Source organism: Brassica napus, chromosome A9 (assembly GCF_020379485.1).
Source record: "Brassica napus cultivar Da-Ae chromosome A9, Da-Ae, whole genome shotgun sequence".
NCBI classification, from domain to species: Eukaryota; Viridiplantae; Streptophyta; class Magnoliopsida; order Brassicales; family Brassicaceae; genus Brassica; species Brassica napus.
The window spans coordinates 24384830-24394287 of NC_063442.1; the positions used below are offsets into that span (position 1 = coordinate 24384830).

The following is a 9458-nucleotide window of genomic DNA, read 5'->3' on the forward strand; positions in this document are numbered from 1 at the left end:
TGTTTCATGTCTTTCTTACTAATTTATTTTGTTTTGCAAGTTTTTCATTACATGGTTTTCATCTTCTACTCTTTCAAAAATTGGGTCAATGATGGTTCTCCTTTACAGAGGAGACAACTACCAAAATCATGGGGTCTATGACTATTCGACATAGCTATCACATTTACATGATGAATGTGAAGCCTTGATTTAGATAATGAAATGTATATGAAGATGATGTTTGCAACAAATTGTTCTCAGTTGGTGAAGAAAGTGTCTGCACCAATGGAATGACCAGCTTTTGTGCCACTTTTGGAGGAAATTGAACAATGTAAGACGTTCTTTCCTCAGTTCTCACTCCAGCACAATCCAAGAACAAAAAATACAATGACGAACAAACTTACAGAGTTGCTCAAAGTTCTCTTTCAGTTGTGTACTATGTTTGTTATTCTACTTCAGTTTAGACTTTCAAATTGGCTTCCTCTATCGACTAGGTTTTTATTAGTTTTTTTTTTTGTGAAAACAAAACTGCAAATCTCTTAAAACATAATAAAACTATGACTATGACCAAAATAGCATTTAAAGAGGAAATGCCTAAAATATGTTTTATTAAAGAGAAAAAAGACTAAGCTTATTTTAATATGATGTGCTCATAGGTGATGATGGGGAAAATGTAGAGGAGTGGTTTGTGGAGATGGGACAAGGAGAAAAAGATGAACTTTTTGATGAAGATGGCGAAGATTCTGCCTTCCACATTGAGTTTGAATCTGAAGATGAACTAATGTGATCTCATGTAGGTGTATTTTGAGGAGGAAAATAAGATAACTACTACATCATTTCGATGTTTAATGACTTTGGATTTAAGTGTTGCTACTTTGGAGAATTAGAAAAATGAGACACTTTGAACTTTTGTTTGTCACAATAAGACTTTTCATACTTTTGGCAATTCTGAACATGTTTTACCATTTTCTAATGGGAAAAATAGTAAATTGAATTTTAAAAATGTAAAAAAATATGAAAAGAGTTGGAAACAAAAGTATTACAATATATATGTTTAAACTTTTTAAAAAAAAAAATTGGAATCAGATTTTATTTTATCTTCTAGCTACAGTTAGAATAGTCATTCTGTTAATCTACCTAGTTTATATGTCTGATTCTAAGTTTTAAACATAGATATATCATAGGTATATACCGTAAACTACTCTTTCTTGTATATTCTAGCAAAGATAGATTCGGTTACGTTATAATCAAAAAAGATGTCTTCAGTATACCTACAGCTTGATAACGATATATAGTCACAACTCGATGATATAGGTCGGTTATATTACGTGACATAACTTGTTCTGCCTTTTACCTTATATGACGCCTACATGAAAAATACATCTCTCACCAACTATACGGTGTTCTGCTTAGGTAGTGTACATATTCTAGGCAAATCGTGAAAATATGAAACTTCCATATTCGGTTAAATTTCCATATTTCAAAAACTGTCTTTCCTAATTCTACTCTAAATCTACCCTAAAATCTCTCAGAGTATCTTTTCTCCCACGTTTTTCTCCTCCCAAAATATGGATATCTCATTGTTGTGAGAAGTGGAGTTTTTTGGCTGACGAGGAAATGTGTGGTCAAATAGTACCATTGGGGACTGGAACAGCGCCATAGAGATCAATGATCTTTTTGTGTGCAGAACATATTTTCTTTTCTTGTATCAATTTCATGAACAAAAAAAAACAGTTTTCCAATCTTTGCTATCCCTTATGTGTAAGAGCTGTAACAAAGTTTGTTATTTATGCACAGTGTTTAGTAAAACATCAATGAAATTACATTATTGGTTTAACTTCGTCGGTTTAGTTAACAATAAGAGGAATATGTTCCTGGCTCTTGGAATAAACACAAATACACAATTGTTATTCACTTTGGAAAAAAATGGTACAAAGTGTTCAATCAAAGCGTAGAAAGATCTTGGGCGCTTGAAATGTTCCAGCTTGTCTCTCTTCAAGCATCAAGACTGTACTTAACCTCATAAAAAAACTGAGTGAAAGGAAAAGAATCCGAACAATCTGCATACATTACAAAAAATATATAAACAGATAGAGCCTTCATATACAGTCTAGAAAGCAGATTACATTGGCTAAAAGTTTGAAGCCCAAACTAAATGTCCCTAAGGAGAATCTGATGTCCCTGTCTTTTTATCGTCTATATGCATGCCTTAATTGATGTGTAGGTGATGACTAATCGACTCCTAAAACTAATTATAATTGAAAAGAGATACAACAACTCTTAGAAATAAGGATTTTAAGAATCCGGAGGAGGAAACACATACCAGAAAAGAGGAAGAACAAATATGAGGAAGAAAAAACAGAGAAAAAAAAAACATAGAATAAGAGACAGAGAAGAAGAAATATAAAACAGAGACAATGGATTTTAATCGTATGAAGAAGAGGGAGAAGAAATCACCATGGATGAAAGAGGTAAGCTTTCGTCTGGAAGCGAAGAAGATGAGAGAAGGAAGTCAAGATTTTTAGGTTTACCGTGCTTTGCTTCTTTTCTTTTTTTTTAACTTCCTTTTTTACTGACAAAATTGTATTAACAAAACAATTAACAATTATTATATTTTTTAATCAAGTTAAATTTTGATTAATCTAAGGGCATAATCGTATTAATATTAATTAAAATCCTAGAAAGACAAAAAATATTAGACAAAGTATTAGTTAGACGAATCCAAATTGAGAATGTCTCGTTTTTCCAATTTCTATATATATATATATATATATATATCTTGTTGGCAGAGTAGCCATATTTTGGGAAAATTATCTTGAAAATAAAAAAAATTACAAATATAATTCTTAAAAGAGCATGGATCCTATGGCAAAGCCTATGGTTGTGGAGAGGACTTAATTAAAAACAATTTTTTTCTTTATTCCACCAATTCGTGTCACACACTGCACTCCAGTTTTGAGATGTGATTATTTGCCAATAATAAGAGATTGGTTTTATTGCACTGCTATTATGCAAACACATGATTTGTTCATAATGTATCTCTGTTTCTTGGCTCTTACTGATTACAAATGAATACAACCTATGCCCCACCCATTTAGAACATGCAGTGCATCCTGTCGAACGCAATGGGTAACTAAAATCGACTATTGCATCAATTCGAAAAGACGTGGGTAATTCCTTAGACAAGTCTGATTCAACAAATACTTTGATCATTTAGAAATTTTATACAGCTATGTGTTCTGATGGAAGCATTTAGGGTCTCCCACCGCATCGTAAGATACCTTAATTCCTTCTAAGGATACATTTAGTATGGTACGTTTATGATGATGATCCACATTGGGATCAATTTTAAGATTTAACTTTTTCTATCACCGGAAACCACCTTGGAGACTACCATTGAGATATATGTAATGTTCCACATTCCACATCAAGTGATTTGAGATAGAAAATTCCAAGGACTACTGAAATTAACAATGGATCTTCAACAATAGCGATCCACTGATTACTGAAAACTGACTACTGAAAACTGACATAGCAAATAATATAATCGGTATTTATATGCGATTAAAAGAAAACTCAGAACGTTCAATTAAGACTTGAAATAATACCATCAAAGTTTTTTTTTTCATCATCTTTGGAAATTTAATGAAAAAAGCTATGGGCTAGTTTAGTTAAAAAAAAAATTACAAAACTTCAATAAAAGCCATCCACCATCTCCTTAAATAACGGGGTTTTCCTTACATATTGGATCATAGGGTTCCTGGTTCGACCGAGGATCGGATTTAAAAATAATGAGTTAAGCCAAATAAAAGGGCTTATATGGAATGGGGAAAATATTGCCTTATGTTATGCCACAAGAGGGCTAGTGGGATAACGAGGCTTTTTGTTTTGGTAATGACCGTCATGATTTCGTAATTGTAACGTAATAAAATTTTGACGTCTTATACTAATAGTTGTGATATACACAAAGACAAAATGGAAGTCATTTTCTGTAAATGTAATGTCGCATTCGCTTTAGATTTCTCCTAGCTTACATGTGATGTGTCATTTTATCAATGGTTTTTCTCTTTTCGGATAACTAAAATATACATCCTCGTGTGTATATATAATATACAGACCGATAATACAACAAATTAGAAAACATCAACGACGAGAGAGGCAAGTGGTACACTTATCTTGAACTTAATGTTTGACCAAGTATCATTCACCAACTATATACTAGTTTTTTAGATTATAGAATCGGAGCTTAAGAAAAATAGATTAGATCATTAGAATTCAAATACTCAATAACGCGGTTTGATGTAACAAGAGGCATGACGTTGTAGAAAGCACGTTCACATTGTAGCTCTGTTAATGACTTCTCGCGAGATTATACACGCTTCCAAAGCAACAGCTCATTTATCTTCCTTTTTGATTCCTTTTTTGTTTGGTATCAATTATCAAATTAACCAACCAGAGTCTAATGACCTTCTTTTACAAGGAAAAAAAAAAGAATCTCACGACTTTTTCTTCCTTTGAAAGCTTGTGTTTTAAATGTAAAATAAAATAAAATATTATTGTTATACTATGAATAAATCTGGAGAAAAATGGTGACAACGTCAAGTTGAATGTATAAATTAGTTTCTATAAATCAAATACTTAATATGCTTCACTTTAGATAGTTACATGTAGGCTTTTACTTTTATTATTATTAACATATCTAGGATCTATTGAATGGCCAGCTTAATCCCAAAAAGAGGTCATAACTATTCCTTGCAGTTTGATAGTATTAGTTTATAGAAAAGATCATAACTATTCCTTGCATACTTTTTTTTTTTTTTATAATCCAAGTATCCGGACCTCTCACTTAATCCGACTATCCTACCGTATCCAACCGTATCCAACCGGAACTGGCGAGAAAAGTCCTGGAGGCCAAACGGAAACCATGTTAAATCTGCTGTGACCGGAACTCGAATTCGTGATGGCGGACACCTCAGCCGAAGTTCATTTACCACCAGACTACGAGGCCCGGTTCCTTGCATACTTTCTAAAAAACGGAATATATACAAACTATAACGATGCTACTTACGATGGATTACCATGTTCTAATTGGTCAAAATTTAAGATTCTAATAAAATATTTAATTTTTTTTTTCTTAGGGAATCCACTAATGAATATAAAACAATTGAGCGTTCAAAGCAACGCGATTAATGGAGTGAAAATTATATTGGATATATATCATGAATAGGAATGTACTTTTGGTGGATAGAATAATGGATGGTGATTTAAACATGCAAAATATAATTAGCATCTTACAGATTTTCTATATACATAAAAACTGCAATAAATCAAGATTTTTCTTCATATACAATCATATTATTTCTACTTACATAAAATGTGTGCGTTTACGTAATATTTCTATCATAAAATGCGGTATGTATCTTGTAATAAGCAAAAGAACATGTAATTTATTTGTGAAGTTATTAGATTGCGTGAGTCGCTAAAGTACATCGTTGGTTGAAACATGCTTGTCGTTAGACACGATCTGTCCATCTCAATTCGCTTCTCTTAGAGAATTATTTTGTTTATTAATTATCCTATAAATTAATACTCGGTTAATTAATAATCTCTATAAATTAATAAATTTTTTGACCAGGTGATTGTGGTCGAATGATAAGGAGACGGGACTGAGACGCCAACACGTTTCAGGTTCGATCCATGCTGCGCAAAACTAAGTCACAATTATCCCGGTCACCTAACACGGATATGAACCTATGTTTTGGGGCCCATTTGAATACCCGGAGAGAAGGTCTATCTATGGACTGCACCTCCCCTTGAAAATTAGTTTGGGCCTCTCCATGGATCTGGGATACCCCCAGGTTAATCAAAAAAAAATTAATAAATTTTGCCGGTTCCAACTTAGACCGGTTCAAAATTTGATATAAATCGATAAAATAATAAGATAATATTTTCTTTTTGAAAATTATATGTAAATAAATGGTCCCATTAAAATTATATGTAAATAAATGATCCCATTAATTTATATGTATACTTATTTTATATAAATAAAAATCAATTATTATATTGTTTATTTTATATTCACAATAGAATTCTCTTTATATTTTCTTTACAATTAATATATTTTTGATGAGATTTAGTAATATTATATCTAAAACCCACATTTAAGCTATATCCAATATATATTATATACACCAAATAATATAAAAATTAATATAAATATCAAATTTAAAAAATAACAAATAATTTATATACACTAAAATCAAATATTTTTCTTATCTTAGAATAAATATATCTTAAAATAAGAAATCTAAATAAGAAAACTTTTATAAAGTAATATTTATATAAATTAATAAAATTTCAAAGTCTCAACATTATTAATTTATAGAGGTTCTACTGCATATATATATATATATATATATATATATATATATATATATGTGCTTTTGTGTGTGTAATAAATAGAAATATTTTTGTAAAACAGTTGAATAGCAAAATCGTTGATTTCTTTTCATAAAATCGCTATTAGCATTATCATATATTGGATTCTAATACTTACAAATAAATATAAGTAACAAAATCAAATTCGAATAATATCAGTTTTCTTGGAATAAACTGATTCTCATATCTTCCTCCCGAGTAATTAATTAATTTGAATGGAATCATTGAATTAGCCTTTATGACGCATGTTAAATTACTAAACCACTCCACAACCTACCCAAGTTCATGCTTGCGGGCAGAGGCGGCCCTGGATAGAAGCGAGAGAAGCTGGTGCTTCCGGCCTCCACTCAATTATCAAATAGATCGGCCACAAAAATAAATGTATTGTTCAATAGCTTAAGTGGTTAAGCTGTGTATAAATACAGAGGGGGTGGATAGTTCGATCCATCATATCAACATTCTTTGATTTTTTTCATTTTTTATAGGAAGTGAATATAAATAGGCCATATTTTCTAGATTTGCTTCCAGCCAATAATAACTAGGACCGGCTCTGCTTGCGGGATATTTTTCTTGTGATAGATCTTGGCATCAAAACTCACTTAAAAGTGGATACGGTTGGGTATGGATAGAGTCAAATGGGTCATCCTTTTAGGTGCTCGTAATCAATGTTGTTTTCTATCGTCTTTACATTTTGAATTTGAAGCGCTGATATAGACAATGCATTGTATGTTTGAACAATCAACAGTTCAACCATTCAAGACTTTGGATCAGACTGTCAAGAGGTGATCACAATGATTAAAAATTTAGGTAGATGACATAATTTTTCCACTGAGCTTAAGGAATTTTCTCTCCAAAGAAAACGCTTCCACTTATATACTATTTCTTATGTAACTCGGGCTGAAAACTCCACTATTGACATTTTAGCTAAGAGTACTAGATATTTTTATATGAATTTTTATTGGTTGTTTTATTCCGATTTAGTTTTCTGAGCTACCTAAAACTTCAATAGTAAAATAACAATTTGATGTAAAAAAAACTAGTTTTTCATATGCTCACATGTTTAATTACTAAATTGTTTAACAATATTAGGGTCCAGAAAATTATGCCTGGTAAAAAAAATTGGAAGCCCAAAAACAAAAAGATAATAGTGAATTAAGACACACATGGAGTGAACAAGGCGGTTAAGCATATATAGTCAAACTAGCTGATAAACCCAAAGTAACTAGGGTCCGAATGTTACAAACCGCACCGCAATTAATAATAACAAAAATCTCTATATATACCTATTTATCTATATGTATTTGTTACTATTATGACTGCACCGTAGTTATTCAAAATAGTAGTAAAGTGTTTTGATTTGTAATGGAAAAATCCATCGAAACAAATGTCAAGTTAAGTAAAGTAACCGGAGGCGTTAGATATGATTTCAAGCTAAAAGCACGATGAATGATAAAAGATAAGGACAATTATGGACACTATATTATGGTCTTTACTTAATAATTGTTTACTCACACGATATCACAAATCACTTCCTAATTGGCCACCCATCTTTTGACTACTCCAGCTCAAGCACGCTTAACTCTGGAGTTTTCTCTAGATGTGTGCCCTAAAAGAAAATTGCACTTGATCTCGAATAACTTTGGATGCTAATTCAGATTTGAGATCAGATCGGATAATTGGTTAATAACCCAAAAAGCTTGATCTGATATCTTAATTCCAATTCATGTATTTCTAGATATCACATCATGAGTAAATTAATATCCCAAAAAGCTTGAGATTTTAAATTAGGTTTTAAATAGTTATTTGGATGCTAATTCAGATTTGAGATCAAGTTTTTTGGGTTATTAATTTTTTTTGGTTACCCATTTGAGCTCAGTTAATAACATTTTGGATTCAAATATGTTTTATACAATCCTAAAGTATCCATTCAGGTATCACTCGGATCGGGATTCAGGTATTTTTGGATAATTTCTAAATTTTAAGTAGTTGACTTTGGCTGATCTAGTTTGTTTGCTTATGGTCATGATTTCACGCTCATTTTTACCTATGGTGAGCACGGATCGAATATCCAGATTTTTGAAGGTATTTGTTATCCAATCCGTTTCGCTCGAATAACCAATTATCCGATCTGATTTGAAATGTAGCTATCGGGATATTCCCGTGGCCCGGATATCCAAAAAAAATTAGATTTTTATCGTATATTCGATTCGATCCGTCCAAATAAAAATAAAAAATAGATAAATAAACCAAAATAATATTTACTTTTAAAATTCTAATAAATAATATAATCAATTTAATAAATAAAATGTTGCATAATTTATATAAAGTGTAATATTTATATAAGATACATAAAATTTTGTAAATATATGTATATATGCTTATAACGGATCGGATTAGATCGGATATTCATTTCTACAAATATTAGTATTTGTGATTTGTTTTGTTTCTTACCGATATTGAATATTAATATTTGTTTTATTTCGTAGAGTTATAGATATCCAAATTTTTTGGTTTTAATCGAAACGGGAATAAATCGAATAAAATTTTACGGGTATTTTGTTCAGTCCTAGTTCTTGGGGATCTCCTTCGCTAAGAACATGGAAAAGATCGAGGAACCAGATTTTGAGTAGTTTAGTCGGATAAACATAGTTGTAAGAAACTAGCCAAGGGACTGTACCATGCTTTCCAACAGATGTGAATGGATAATCCTGGTACCAGTACATAACCATGCGAAAGGTCACTTCTGTAGGGACAGAATTCGTGCGATGTCGAAGCAAACGTGCTTACTCAGTTACTTTACATGTGTAATTCATACATTATCGGATCGCGTGTGAAGTGAAGCACTTTGCTACCTGCGGAGACGCCTTGTAAAGTTGAATATTTGTCGGTCTCTCCGCTAAAATGATTATCATTAAATGTGTTATCTTATCCACATGTCGCCATTTGATTAGCAATAGTATAAATGTATAATCATCATCCTATCAATTAAAATGCTTAGAGCATGTTTACTTGACAAAATTTGCAAAGACGCATTTCGGATA

The 9458-nt window shown here is 31.4% G+C and overlaps 1 long non-coding RNA gene across 1 annotated transcript; it reads right to left on the reverse strand.

The window, feature by feature from the left end:
• Window positions 1-1744: 1744 nt before the first annotated feature.
• On the reverse strand, window positions 1745-2846 carry LOC125577573. Its single transcript, XR_007315982.1, has 2 exons — window positions 2437-2846; window positions 1745-2039 (listed from the first exon to the last, which is right to left on the reverse strand). It is a non-coding gene; the product is annotated as an uncharacterized LOC125577573 (long non-coding RNA).
• Window positions 2847-9458: the final 6612 nt, after the last annotated feature.